The 15721-nt window shown below is 46.4% G+C and overlaps 1 protein-coding gene across 2 annotated transcripts in view; it reads right to left on the bottom strand.

Moving 5' to 3' along the window:
• Positions 1-14771, bottom strand: part of SUSD6 (sushi domain containing 6) — a 97215-nt gene extending 82444 nt beyond the window's left edge. Inside the window, exon 1 of one of the 2 annotated variants that reach the window (XM_030855356.3) lies at positions 14490-14771. The gene's annotated coding sequence lies outside the window, so the exon portion shown is untranslated. Of the gene's footprint in view, positions 1-13864; positions 13975-14489 lie in introns of those variants that run through there. The other variant, XM_060294949.2, reaches the window with a different exon arrangement.
• Between the last annotated feature and the right edge of the window lie 950 nt (positions 14772-15721).

Genomic DNA, 15721 nt, shown 5'->3' with positions numbered 1-15721 from the left:
CTCAAATGAGGAACATTTTAGTCCCCAATGTTATCTGTGTAGCAGGCACATTCTGGGCACATGGTCCCATCAGCAACCTTCAAATTACACTAAAGAGAGGACTGGTCACCTTCTATCTCCCCACCACAAATGACCCATTTAATGAGAAAAGTAACCAGAGGGGATGGGAGGACACGGAGTTGAGAGTCACTTGTGGCAGAAGCAGGAGATAAATAAAGGCCTCTGTAAGGTAAGGGTAGCATTTCCACATGCAACTAAAAACCCCAAAAGGAAAATTCCCATAATTCCACATTTACATGTAAAATTTTTAAATCACTTCTGACAGCAAGAACATCTGCCAGTTTTGCTAGAAACACCATCTGGTTCATTTCTGATAAGCCCCAGGCACAACTTCGCACAGGCCAGGAACTGCCTACAGTTTGGTTCCCAAAAGGTGGCATCCTCCACGACAGCTCCAAGGCAGTGTGCCACCCCTCCCTCCCTGGGGCCCGAAGGCTGCTACTGCTAGTTCATGATTAGACTTGAAATAAGCCCGGAGCTTGACTCTTCTGTAAGTACCTCCTCCAAAACTTCCAAGCATCACCCTTATATCCAGAATTAATTTAAGCAAGTCTCTTCAAAACCCGATAAATACTACAGAAACATGACAAACAGCAGGAACAACTTGTGTTTCAGAGGGGCTTTCATAAACCAGGTGGGAGGGCAGCTTCTCCACTGAAGAGTCCTATTTTTCAATTAGCTAAGAGTAAGAGGGTCCCCTCCACGAGGTCTTTAAGCTCCTCCAAGTACCTCCTTTTGCCAAGCCAACAGGAAACACTTTGATGCACTTCATGGAGGTCTTCAGGCCACCATAGATAAGGGAAAGAAAGCAGCCTGGGAGTCAGAGCAGACTTGTCTCAAGGTGCAATGACTTGGTTTGTGATGCCTCAACAGCAGGCCTATTCTTCAGATCCTGACGGGGAATTAAGCATAAAATGTGAACCCAACACCTACAGCAAGGATATACCCCAAAGAAAAATGGACTACAGGGTTCACCAGCCACCACTAAACACAAATGGAAAAAGGTGTATTTGAAACACACGAAAACAGGATAAAAACTATCATGTGCAAGAGCCTGTACAAATATGCACACCCCTGGGACTTCCCTGGTGGTCCAGTGGTTAACAATCCGTCTTCCAACGCAGGGGACGCGGATTCGATCCCTGGTCAGGGAACTAAGATCCTACATGCCGTGGGGCAACTAAGCCCGCCTGCTGCAACTACTGAGCCCATGCACTCTGGAGCCCACACGCCACAACTAGAGAGCCCGCGTGCTGCAACTACTGAGCCTGCGCACTCTGGAGTCTGTGCACCACAACTAGAGAGAAGCCCACACGCTGCAACAAAAGATCTCACATGCCACAACAAAGATCCTGCGTGCCACAACTAAGACCCGATGCAGCCAAATAAATAAATATTCAAATAGGCACACTCCTTCTTCTAGTCCACTAAGCAAACCTGGGGTGGTAAAGCTTTAAACACTGTATTGCCCGTATTGTTCACCAATTTTTGGTGTTTCATGACCCTTGTGAAGATGGAGCAAGGCAAATGTGGTAAAGAGAGAACTGAGAAGGCAAGGGTGAGAAGCATGCAGTACAAACCGAAGGTGAGAAACTGGGGCATAATCAGCTCTGGCCTCACAACTGGGTTTGGGGATGAGAATCTCTCACTCTCTGAAAACAATGCTGGGCAGAAATCACTCAGCGTTTTTTTCCTCTCAAAATGTGTATACACAGAACAGGAGCCCACAGAGAAGCTCAAGACTGATTTCCCACCAAGTGTGGCTTCAACTCACCCATTCAGCCGCACAGACAGGCAGCTAGCTGAGGAGTAGGTAGGAAGCCACCAGCAGTACCAAAGTGGTGTGGAAACAGGCCTACCCCAGAGAAGCTGAGCGTCCTTGTGCTGGCCTTCCAGGACAGAAGGAGGAGGGCTGGGAGGCTGTCGGCGTGGACTCCAGCAGCAGGGCAGTTAACAGAGAAGGCCAGACTGGAGGAGCTGAGAAAACTGAACCCACAACAAAGGCAGTGGTCAGGAGTCCACCACCTGACAAGCCAGGAGGATGTGAAAGAAAAGCAAGAGGAAACAATCTCCTCCCTTTTGTCAATCTGGATGCGGTCCATCTGCCTTAGAAAGTAGAGGAAGGATGTGGCCCTAAACTGGCCTCTCCCCTTCTCGGACAAACTGACCCTCAATAATCTCCGCTGTCCAGACCAGCAGCATGTTTCACATCCGGCACCTGGCCAGTGCTTCGTGTCTGCCCATCGGTGAGACCTCCCTGGTTTGCTACTTGGGCCAACAGGCCACACCAGCATCACCATTTCTGCTGCTAACTCAGCCCTTGGCCTTAAGACAGGACACTTGTCCTAAACTACTCTGTGCCTCACATTCTGTAACTTTAAAGTGGGCGTCACTCCCACCTCACTTCCAGGGTAACTGAGACGGTAATAGCCAGTAACAGATAATATTTACTGAGCACTTACTATGGGCCAGGTACCAGGCTAGCTGCTTTCCATGTCTCCTCCAAACCCCCCTATGTAGTAGATACTGATATTAACCCCCATTTTCAGTTTAAGAACTGGGGCTTAACAAAGAAACTTATCCGAAGTACACAAGCCAGGCAGAAAATCTAACACTACAAAAAGCAAGGGTCAAATACTAATTAATACCACTTCTTCCCCAAATAAACTGCCGTGAGTATCTTTTACTTGACAGACACTGAACCTAGTGTTTTAACTATCCCATTTTATTTGGTTTTCATAACAATCCCATGAGGGGTTACTTTTCAACATAATTTTAATTATTTAAGTTATACATGCCAATAGTGAAAATTCAAATGAAACAAAAAGAAAGTTTAAGAAGCTATAGTTTCCTGTTACCCTTTATCACCCCAGAATTCCCACCCCAGGTAATCGTTAATATTCTGGTAGCCACCCCTCTACAGACAGGTAGTGGTAACATTATCACCTCCATTTTACAAGTGATAAAACTGAGCATCTGAGAGGTTAAATTTGCTCAAGGCCATACAGCTGGGAAGTGGCTGAGCTGAGACGGGAAGCAGGGCGAGACTGATCCCAAGGCCGCTCTCCTCCACTGCCTCCCACTCAGTACCCACTCCTCGAAACAATCGTCCATTTTCATTCACCATAGGAAAGGGGGAAGCTCTGCCTGGCCCACAGCCAGTCTCACTTCTCCACTTTCCCAACCAAATGGAAAAAGCAGACAGGCTGTCCGAGCACACCCTGCCCCAGGAACATTGGCACTGCTTTATGTTTTTCAAATCTAAGCTGTCCTGGATGAGGCAGGACCTTCACCTCCAACCTCCTCACTGCCCAGGCAGGCTCATCTTCTGCCTCTGAAAGTAAAGCCAGGACAATGGGGAAGAGGAGGTCAAGCCAGGCCTACAGGAGACCTTGGATCCCCCTGTCAGCAAAAAAGGACAGTCTTCAGGGAGCTCTTAGGAGTACTGAAGCGAAGACAGTCCACCTTTGGAAACAGCTGCGGGGGGCATCTCAGGAAGGCCCGGACCCACAGTTGGTGCCTAGAGTCAGAACACACCTGCAGAAAAACAGAACAAGACTGCAGCAATGCTGATACAGACTGCAGAGCCCTCAAAACCCCCATCACAGGGCCCTGAGACCCAAGGAACTTAGAATTTCCGCTCTGGCTCACCCCCAAATGGACCTCTAATAACCTGAAAACTGCACAGGATTCTAGATACCAGGGCTTTGCCCCGTGGCCTCCCTGCTCCTCCAAAAAATAAAAGTAAAAACCTTCTCAGACTATATGGCAATGCTTTTTCCTTAGTTAGGAGATGAAATTTGCCCTTTCTAATTACACACACTTTCACATCTCTGTCCCATCAGTACACAAAAACATACCGACCTTTAGAGTACCTATGCTGAGATGGGGGTAGGGACGAGGAAAGGGGTTGTTACATTGCTTTCCACACAGAAGTTAAAATTTATCAAGTCTGCAATTCCAAGAGCTTTCCTATTCCCCAGCAGCATACCAGTGTTTGATTCAGCCTCAGCCCTGGCTGACTCAGCATCCCTATTTACAAGCACAGTGGATGCTAAATGTCCACTGGTTACCAAAGGCCTTGGCTTTCCCATTTGTAAAACGGGACTGAAACCTTCCTCACAGTAATTATCTGATTTCTTATGTGAAAGCACTTTGTAAAATAAATATATCTTTATTGCTATTAATATGAATGCCCCACCTACATAAGTAAATGAAGAGGAAACTTAAACCACCCCTTCCCTCCTCAAGGGGTTTGACATCTATGAGGGGAAAAGATTAACCAAAACACTGGAGAACAATTCAAAACCTTGCTTATACTGTGCTGCAAAGAATCCCTGTGGGGAGATGATTATATGGGAAAGAGCATCCAATACTTGTTCAATTAATAAATGAGTTCAGATGCACTGCTTAACAAACATCTACTTGTTACCATCCACAGAAAGTTGTACCAACACCAAAGGCTCTGGAATCTGTTCATTCACTGTCACTCACACACACATCCCAAGAAAAACCATCAGCGTTTGCAGAGAGCAGCCCTTCTTTCAAAGATGTGATTTTTCAAAAGCATTCACAGACCTTCAAATGAGATGACCCACACAATTATATTCTGTAATTCCAGGAGCAAAAGAACCGCCCCCAGAAGAGCTCAGTTCTGGAGAACAAACAGAAACAAGCCATCCTGTGTTAACTACTTCCTTGCCTGCAACCAGATTCACAGTGGATAACATATATATATGTAAAAAAGGCCAAACCAGTAGACGCACACATGTAAATTTGCTTTAGGGTATGACTGATGCCTCCTGAGGCTTTTAAAAGAATGACAGAGTTTTCCAGAAACAAAGACCTGCACTTGAAAATTAGAAGGGGTGACTCTCTGGTCTCGGATCAAAATTCCTAAGGGTTCCTATAGATTGTTTTTGACTGGCCTTGCTAAAACATTTTGGACAACAGCCAATACCCTCTCTTTGCTTCTCCTCCTCCCACCTCCATGGTTCCCGAGCTGTCTTCTTTTCCTGCCACCAGTCAGAGTAAACTTGGTAAATGTTAACAGCTTTTTATCACCTTGTTTCTATTTGGTTTTCACTCAAACCAAGCCTCCCTCCAAATGTTTCTTTTTCGGAATTTCATCAATAATACCACTCTTACATTCCTTGTCATCAAGGCTTATGGACTCAAGGTCACCTTGCCCTCTCACCCTTTTTACTTTAATCCTCTATACCTGGTCAATCCTTCTCAACCAGCTGAGTATAAAGAAGTGGACAAGACAGTCACTGACCTCAGGGAACTTCCAGTCTCAGCCTAGAACCTGAGCCTACACGGAGATGGCTTACCCACAGAGGTAAAACATACGGGGATGTGCTTTTATTGGGACCCTTATTTGTGCCAGTAGTGTTCTAGGTCCTTTACTGCCTCCAGCAAGTTATAAACCAGATATATCAGGAAGAGACACAAATTAACATATCTAAAATTGAGGCTTGAAGGAAATGGAGAAAAAAAAAGATTCCCTAAGGAATTCACACCACTGATCCTACCTATTTCCCTTCTCCCAGTTTCGCACTGTTGAATTCACACCCGCTTTTCTCTCTAAACTAAAAAAAAAAAAACAAAAAAACAAAAAAAAAACCACGTCAGGGTCAGAAAACATTCCCACATTAAAAACTGGTTAGTTAAGTAAAGCTGGAAAAACGGAATCCTCACACCAAACTCCTAGACCGAGCTTGCTCTACAGAGAAAGGCAATTGCTCTCTTGCTAGAGAGGCCAGGAGGAATTCTTCAAGGGTCTTTTTCAAGTCCTCCTCCCTTCCAGGGTGGTTGCTGGTTTGGAGCACAAATGTCCCTGAAAAAGCCAGAGCCACTCCTTCAGAGCAGCCAAGCTGAAAGTCTGCTTTACACAACAGATTCCTCCAACGCTACTGTCAGACTAAATAAAGCGTGGGTATTCCCCCAGACTGTTAACTTCATGAGGGCAAGTGCTGTGTGCATTTTGTTCTTGTTCACAACTGCATACCTAGCACTTAACCACCACGGGCATTCACTGAATACCGGCCACACAAATGACTTGACTTCCTTCCTTCCTCTTGGTTTCTGCAGCAACCCTCTAGCCACCTCCCACCAGCCTGCCATCACAGCCCAACCAGATTTTCAGCTCACAAATTATGAGAACTTGAAGGTGCATGTAAAGGGGAAAATAAGATGGACCAATGAAATCTTATGCAACCCAGAGACTGTTTTTCTTGCCATCCTGCTGTGTAACAAGCAAAATTCCCACAGCACTGAAACGAGGCGGTAGATGGCCTTCCCATGGCAGAGTGTCTACCTGGGAGTGGATGAGAATCAAGGATTGATAAAAGTGCGCACCAGCCAACATACCATTTGTTAATTCTCTAAAAATGTTCTGAGCATGACAACTGAAAGAACAACACCCACTGAACACCAAACTGCTCACTGGTTTTCTGGGATGGAGAAAGCTAGCATATATGACACCTCAACCCAAGAAGTCTATTTCCTTCCTGGCTGGTTAGAGACACAGTTAGAGACGTGTGTTCACACTGCATTTGGATGGGTGGCTGACCCACATGAAATAAACCTGAGGATATCAGAACCACAGTTGTGAAGGGTTTCAGTCTGCTAGGAGGGAGGGGCCATCAGCCGTCCTAGACAGCATGTTTTCAAATACTGGGCAGTCCTACTACATCTAGGCTGCCACCAGCACCTACCTGCCACTGTCCCACCTGGGTGACCAAGACCCAAAGGGGAAAATGACTCAGGAACCACATCCCATTGGCCTGGAGTCAGGTGGTGTTTTCTAAATTGTAAGGAAGCACAGTACAGAGATAAAAGAGTTAAGCAGGCCCAGCCTAAGCACAACTCCCATTTTAAGAACAGTTCTTCTTAAGAACTGAATTTAAAGACTCATTCCCTTTTGTAATTTCACTATTAGACTCAAAACCACAATCACAGAAGGGATAGGAGTTTGTTCCTAACGATATCAACCACATACCCTTCTGGGCTCCAATCCCCTTTCCTGGAACAGACCCAGAGAAGAGAAGTTGATCACACTGGGATAGAAAAAGTACCAGACTAGGAATCTGCAGCCCTGGCTTCTCCCCTGGCCCTGTCATCACTCAGGAAAATGAGCTCTGAGCAACCATTTCCCATTTTTCTATTCTATAAAGTGAGGCTGTAAAATGAGACCATCCTCGGAGTCCCATCCTCCCAACTCGAGCATTTCATGAGCTCTCTCTGGTCACATGCTCGGCTTGTTGTGCAAGAAGTTTTGGTAACATCTGGATACTACAGTCAAGCATTCAAATCTTCAGATAAGAGTCCTGTCTCCTTACTCAGCCTTTTGAGACTCCTAGTACTTGGGAACAGAATTTGTATTACCAGGTAGAGCCACTCCAAATCTAAAACTTTTGGCAGTGAACAGTGGCAGGGAAGTTATGGCTGCATTCATACACATTTACACACACACACGAGGGAACTTTCTGGAAAAACTGGTCCTTGGACTTGGCTCCAGGTGAAGGAACCTGAAACAGGTACAGGGGAAGATGATTCAACTTCCTAGTTTTTGTCTGGCTTGTTGGACAAAGGGCATGTGCCCTGTGTCCCATGTGTTTCTGAGGTAGAACCATCTTGACTCTCTGACCCTTAGGTGGCCTACACATGCACAATTTCAAGAGCTTCTGGGAGGGATCTAGGAGCAGGAAAAGCAAGACCAGCTATTGGTCGCGAATGCTAGGAATTCCAATTAGAACAAGAGTGAAAGGAGGCACTGCACTATTTCAGTACTGAGGCTGCTATGATGTAAAACCACCCAGGGGTAGATTAATCTGTAGAGGAAATGACACTCCCAGCAGCACCATCTGTTCCTCTTTGTGTCTGGCCTGATCTGTATTTTAAACCTCGGGTGCAACTAAGGTCCACCAGTAAGAACCCATAAGAGCCGTTCTAAAGAACATTCTCTCTCAGGCCTGCGTTTAAACCACACTCACAGCCCCTCTCCCTCCCCTGCTCACGGGCTGGCTCTCTATTCAGCAAGCATGCCACTCCCCAGTCTAGCAGCAGCCTCCAAGCAGGTGCACAGAACCCTCGCGTGGAATTTTTCATAAGGAAAGGGAAAACTTCTGAGAACTATAAATTACATTGATAAGGAAGGCTCTGTGGGATTCATGGCAACACTCTCTCCAAAAGACACAATGATGCAATTTACAACTGAGGCTTCATGCTGAAACCACGCCCCCCCCCTTTTTTAAAGCAGCAGTACATGTGCACTGAATCGAGGCACTAACGCATCTGTCAACTCACTAATGTTTAAAGTTCCGCACCAAAGATTTGGAAACAATGCTACTGGAGAGTTCAACCCTCTTAAACACTATACATATATATATATATATATATATATATACACACACACACATATATATACACACACATATATACATACACACACACGTGTATATATATATACATATGTATACACACATATATATAATATAGGTATATATATGTATATGTGTATGTAGCACCTTTTCTTAATTCAGGGCAACACCCTCAACACCACAGGACCAAGAGATTTCGCTATACTGTTCTTGCCCAAACAAACTACATAACCAAGTAGAACGTTAACTCCAAAGTAGAAATATGGATGCAGCTTTTAAAATATCTCCCTGAGAAATGAGAACATATGTCTACATGAAACCCATGGGTTCATGGCAGCATTATCCATAATAACCAAAAAACACAAAAAACCCAAATGACCATCAGCTGATGAATGGATAAACAAAATACAGTAGTATATCTAAACAACAGATTATCCAGCAATAAAGCAGAATGAAGTAGCGATATATGCTGCAACATGGATAAACCTCAGCAACATCATGCTAAGTTAAAGAAGCCAATCATTAAAGACCGCATATTGTATGATTCTATTCAAACGAAATGTCCAAACAGGTAAACTATAGAGCGGATGAGTGGTGCCCCTGGGCTAGGAGGATTATAGAGGAATAGCGACTGACTACTAATGGAGTTTCTTTTGGGGGTGATGAAAATGTTCTAAGATTAGATTAGGTAAGATTATGGTGATTGTTGGACAACTCTGTAAATATACTAAAATTCACTGCTTGTACACTTTAAATGGATGACCTTTATGATATATAAATTACGTCTTAAAGCTGTTTTTAAAAAATGTCATATGACAAAATAAAATCACCCCTCCAAAAAAAAATATCTCCTTGAGAAAACTTAGAAATAATCTAGATGTATGAGAGAGGGTATTTAAATCACAGCTGATCTATTTGATGGAATTTTATAAAGCCACTAAAAATAATTATAAAGGCTATGTGTTATTATAGGAAAATGTTTATGCTATAACATTAAATGAAAAAAAAAAAACGAAATACAAAATTGAATGTTACAAGGACTACCAACTAAAAGAAAAAGTAGAATACATGGAAATGATGTTTGTGTTAGGTTGGTAGAATCATAGTGGTTCCCCCCCTCTATTTTCCAAGCTTTCGGTAATCTTGTCCCAGCGTATTGATGATTAAAAACAAAACAAAAAAAACCCCTCAGTCTTCCCTCAGTTTGCCTTGACTACAACTTAAAATGCAAAATAAGCAAAACCACTTTGTTCTCTTTTTCAAGTTCCCTTTTTTAAACTTCCATCCACTTAGTTTATTGAGATCAACTGAGAACCCAAAGAAGGAAGAATGGGATAAACACTCCTCCTCTCCTATTCCCAGAAGCTAGTTTCATTTTCCTGGCTTTGTCAGAAACCAAAGCCAAGTCTAGCCAAAATTTCAGCAAGGAGAGTCTACACACAGGGCAACTCATGCTCTGTTCTTAAACTTCTGTGGGCGAAGGCAAGTCACTGCTGGCAGGAGGCTGGATTTGGAAAGATCAGACTTTCCCCCTCCTTAAAAAATGATAGAAAGAAAGAGGAAGCTGGGGAAAAGCCCCTATTTGTGTCTGTCCTCTGAGGTTTTGTGTCCAATCTCCAACTACAGGAGGAAAGAATCCTGAGTCATTTAATCTTTCACCACAGAAGATCCTCTTCTGAGTAGTAAATAATTGTCAGTCACCACCTCTGCCGTCTGCAAACCCACTGAGAACCTCTTACTATCATCAGGAATCCCAGGCTACCTGTCCCCAAATCAAGCAATGGGGCTCTGCCAAAAAATAATAATAATAATGGTACGTGTGTGTGGGAGGGGAGAATACATTTAAGGGCACACTGCTATCAGGTAATTTTAAGGATCCACCAACACTGGCGACAGTAACAGGGAGCTACATCTGTTTCTGCTTGAGAAAAATGCTTCAATAATATCCTGTCTCTGGAGTACTGCATGAATTCTTGGCACGCGGCTTCAGATGCTTCAAGCGTGGCTATTTTCCTTTTTTGAGATATAAGAGCCAGGGAGGGAGAATACATCACAGGCAACACGAGAGTCTGTGAAACCCGTTCAGTTCTCACCACAGTCGCTGCATTTTCTGCTCCATGAGTCTCTCACGGAGACTCAACTGTCCCCTAGTCCTGACAGCAGCACAGGTGGCCTTTCACAGCTGAAGTGACCCAACTTGGCACCACCGAGAGGCCTACCAACAGAGTGGAGACTTCCACACTCAGGTAAGAACCAGAGGATGAGAGAGCAAATAGAGGAATCCTGCTGGTTTCTAGGCCAAAGAACTAAAAGGGAAAGAAAAAGGACAGCATCACAGACACAGGTGAGCACAAGAAAAAGGAAACATCCACAGGTGCCTGACAGGCTCTGCCACTAAAACCTAACCCTTGTAAGAGGTGCCTCTTTCCGCAGTACCTCTACTATTTCAGATAAAGGTTTCACACGGATACACTGGAACTTACAGCCATCTAAGGGAACAACAGCTGCTGCCTTGAATCCTAGCCGGGGCAGGAGTGAACACATCTTGATACTCAAGGACGGTCACCCCCATGCTGTCCTGAAACTGTCATTAGTCTCAGATCCACAGCTGTTAGCACCTTCAAATACTCATCACACACACACACCCCAGCCCCAACCCTGAGCTGCATCCTTCATTCCCGCCAATGGGGAAACAGCCCTACCACATTACAGGTATCATTTCTCATTGCTCTAGTTTCCTGCAATGCGGCAACATAACTTAAAAATACTAATTTTTTAACAACCATTCCCATTAAGTGAAGCCTCACCACGGTGGGATATGTGGGTGGCCCCTAGACTGAAGCCATCTTGAGGAGAAACCAGGGGAAAGAGTCTCTATTATCATACAAGCAGGTGTCCTAATCCTCAACACTCAAGTCTGCACCACAGCAATATTTGCTTTCAAAGTTAAAAAAAAAAAAAAAAAAAAAGGCACTGTGCTTCTTCCTCTCCTTGTTCCTTCCCATCTTTCTCCTACTGCTTGAGGGAATGCACTCTACACAAGACTTCCCTACTGTCTAGGTGGATGAAAGAGGGAAAATGAATCCTGCTCGGCAGCTTTCACTAGGAGATCGCATGTCAAATTTAGGAGCTCAGTAAAACACTTCATGCATGGCAATTACACAACCGGGCCTAGTGGGTCTGCAGACATTCAGGCCTCCAAGTAGGCATTTCAGGCCTGTAAACAGAAATCACATCCCTGCTGCTGCCTCTCGGTGAATCGTCCCTGAGTAAATGGGAAACTAGAGGGGAAGACAAGCACATGTGCTCTCTGGCCTTCCTTCTCTGCCTGCAAGAGGCTCTGCTAAAGACATTCTCCCCAGTTCACTTGTTTTGGTACGGAAACGAGGAAGATTACGTGGCTCACTAACTTTTAAAAAAATACTGTAATTCTCTGAGCCCACAGACAGATACCAGTAGTTACCTGGCTATCAGAAGAGCTAAGAATGCGGAAAGAGAGTACTAGGAAAGATTTAAAACATAAGGCAAGTTTTTTTCTGGAGAATGTAAAAGCATAGAGGAAGTAAAACAACGCTGAGTAGCAATAAAGTTGAAATAAGTTCTTACTTTTAAGAAGCCAGATAAATTATTCCCTTTGGACGGTGCATATGTGTGTGTATCGAGGGGGAGGGTAGCTAGAGGAATTGCTGCCCTGGGAACGGCAAGGAGGAAACCCCCTGCCAGGAGATGCACCATTATGTAAGAGCACAAGTTCAGTCACCACATAATGGAGACCTGCCAGGAAACCAGACAAAGTGCTGAGGTCTCTTCATCTGCCAGCCTGCATCTGTTAACACCTCATTCTACCTTTCTTCCTCTTCTTTCTATCTGCCCACATTCTGGGCTTTGAGAAGGCAAGCCTCAGTAAATAAGTTGAACTGCCATTTGACAATGGGTTTGCTCTCCGGGTTTAAGCACTGCAGGGCAGAGAGGCAGGTCCTACCCTGAGCACTCAGGGACCTGTCCCCGTCTAGCTGTACGTAAGGTTTGGTTTCATATGCCATTTCTACTACAGTACCCAAAAGACCACCCTGTGGACAGGAAGTTCTATTTATCAGGACTGGTATCAGTATTGTTCTCTATTTAATGCACTGCTCAGGACTTCCTTAAGCAGCAAATGGCCACCAATGAAAATTAACAACATAAGCCAAAATAAATTGACTTAAAAACCATGAACTCTGTAAGAAATGGCAGGGTTCTGCACTGCCATTCACTGCAGTAACCCCAATACCTAGCACAGTGCCCGGCATATATTCTGTATCACAAATACTTGTGAGTACTAAATTAAAAACAAGAATGAATGAACCCACGAATGTTGTGCAAACATACCATAAATGTGCACCTTGGAGAAAGAAATAAAGATGCGCATGATCTGAGAAAGCCTGAGGAAGTAGTGCTTTGGACAGAGTCTAGAAAGACTCCAGTTTCAATTTTACCAAATGGTAAGCAAACTAGAAATTAACAGTATAATCTAGTAGTTCAGGGTGAGGGCTCTACTATGAGATACCTTTGTGACCTTGGGCAAGTTATTTGTTTGGCTTTGCTCTCATCTGAAAGAATGAGGATAATGACAAAATCTACCACAAAAGTTTGCTATTTATTAAATGAGATCAAAAAAGTAAAGTTCTTGGCACAAAACTCAGTTCACATTAAGTCCTCAAGAACTTTCCTCTGTTATTGCTATTATTTTTTCATTATTAAATATCTCCTCTACTGAGGGGAAGGTAGATGTACTCCCCATGCCCCAAACTCTGAAAATTTTCATTTCTGGTTGAATATGCATCTAGCTAAAAATGGAAAGCCCAGAAAATTCAAAACTCAATGCCAAGTACATGTCTCTACTAGCCTCACTACATGGTGACAATTTGGGTGTGGAATTCCCAAAACAGAAAAGGTGTATGTATGCATTCACCCCATTCATACATATTTTTTAAATCAGAGCAATGAAAATAACAGAAGTGAATTAACCAGTGTAAAGGATGGAAAGACACTCTTGTCACCTCTGCAGACCTAGAAAGGGTGTAAAATACCTACGGTTTAATTGAACTGGGTAGTTTCACTGCACCTCTGTACAGAGCACACACAAGCCCAGTTAGCAAGAGCAGTAAAGCCCAGCGAGCTGCCTGCCACCAGGGGACATTCTATGGGAACAGCAGCATCAGGCCTCACTGTTGAACTTCCCTCGAACCAGCTGGAGATTTGTTCTCGACGCCTCTTTTCTCCTGGGTCTTTCGGTCCCCAAAACCACTTCCCCCCCCTGACCTCCTTACAGGTAACTTTTCCCACTTCAGCAGCCCCACAGTCACAACCCTGTGGGAGGGTCAGACCGACACCAGTATTTGTCTCTAAAAACCAGAAGTGAAAAAAGAAAGTCTACATACATAAACAGGAAGTGGTTTCGGTGCGTCTCAGCCCGGATGCTAAAAAAAGTTTTTGAGATTAAAGACCAGACGAGGTGCGGGGGCTCCAGAAAGCTCCGGTGCTCGCACACCCGGGCTCCAAGGTACCCTCGGAAGTCCACCATCGCTAAGCCAACCCTGCCCCAGCGCAGGACCCGCAACTTTAGCTGGCTTGACGAAAAAACATTAACAGTAATAAAGACAGCCAGCCTGTGACTACCTCCCAGCGACCTGCAAAATGTGGTCTCCACCGTGAATTCCGAGCCGGAGCGCGCCCCCGCACGCCCGACGAGGCCCCGGCGGAGCGCCCCGATCCCGGCCACCAAGCTCCCGGCCGCAAGCCGGCCGGCCGGTCTTCCTCCCGGCCTCGGCACAGCTCCCCCCCGCCGCCCTTCCGCCCAAGCCGGCACCGGGCTCGCCGCCGGGCGTCGTGGTGACAGCCGGGCCGGCGCAGGAAGCGCGGAGAGCAGCCGACGCGGGGCGGCCGTCCGGGCTCCCCAACGTCCCTTCCGGGCGGTGCGCCGGTCCTGCGCCCCTGACAGCCGGCCGAGGGCGCCAGTGACACAATGCCCGGCCCCGCCGCCCCCCGGCCGCGGTGACAACTCACCCGGGGAACGGCGCGGCGACCTCCGGGAGGCGGACGCTCGCAGCTTCCGCGGCGCCGGGATCCGCTCCGCCGCCTGCGCGCGCCCGCAGCCCTCTTGGGTCTAGGCGAGACCCCGTGGGCCCTTGTCTGGCTGGCGCTGGCCGGCGCTGCGGGAGGAGGGGGCGGGAGGCAGGGGACGAGGATGTCGCCGGCTTAGGAGAATGGAACGCGGCGGCCGTAGCAGAGGCAACGGCAGCAGTACGCGCGTCACCGGCCCAGCTGTACCGCGCGGGCGGGGGAGGCCCGCGGAGGGGGAGGGGAAGGGGCGGGCGAGGGGCGGGGCCAGGCGCGCACGCAACCAGCGCCGGCGTCGCGCTGCCGCGACCGCCCCGCTGGGAAGCCCCGCCGGTCGACGGCTGGCAGCACGCAAGCGCCGCCGGTCGGCCCGCAAGCCCCGCGGTAGGCGAGACTGGGTGGGCGGGGGGTGTTCTTAAAGGCACCGTCACGCCAGCGCTGCTAGAGTGGACCGGGCGGTGGTACAGATTCAGACTGAGATGCCTTTGCGCTGCACTCTCCAGTTCTTTTACTATTATTATTGTATTACTTTTTGGATTATTCGGATATTATTTGGATTACTATTATTTGCAAAGAATTGGTTTACTCTCCGGTCGACAAGGCGCTTTCATTCCTGTTGCCTTCTTAGCTCAGGAATCCCTCGCCAGGCCTGTCGCTAAGCGGTACTTCTCCCTATTAAGCGGTACTCCTCAAACTATGTTGCAAAGCCTACCAACCTCAAAATTGTCCCAGGGGTGCAGGTGTAAAAATGCAGATTTAGGGTCCAACGTCCCATCATTCTGATTCGAAAAAGCTACGATTGGACTCTGGACTCTATCTTAAAAAGCATTCCTAAGGGATTCCTCAGCACACTAAAAGCACGCGACGGATCTCAAGGTTCAGAAAACTGAAGTTCAGAGTGCGGACTGGCAAAGTCCGGGCTAGAACCCCGCCACCACCTAACTTTATTTCCCATCCTGAGCCTTGCCTCCTGGGGCTATTTTCCAACATATGCTAGTTTGTGGACTTTATAGCTACAGCATCTATAAGTGATCCCACTGCGGCCCTAGGAGATACGTCCTCTGTATTTACAGGGCTTGTGACCCCTTAATGACAACAGTTTTGACTTTGTGGCCCAGGGCCTTGAACAGTGCCTGTCTCAGAGGAGCTCAATTAATGTTGAGGCGTTCCTACTTGAG

Source organism: Globicephala melas, chromosome 2 (genome assembly GCF_963455315.2).
Source record: "Globicephala melas chromosome 2, mGloMel1.2, whole genome shotgun sequence".
Taxonomy (NCBI): Eukaryota; Metazoa; Chordata; class Mammalia; order Artiodactyla; family Delphinidae; genus Globicephala; species Globicephala melas.
The sequence above is the reverse complement of the archived record's forward strand: the minus strand, read 5'-3'. Positions and strand labels throughout refer to the sequence as shown.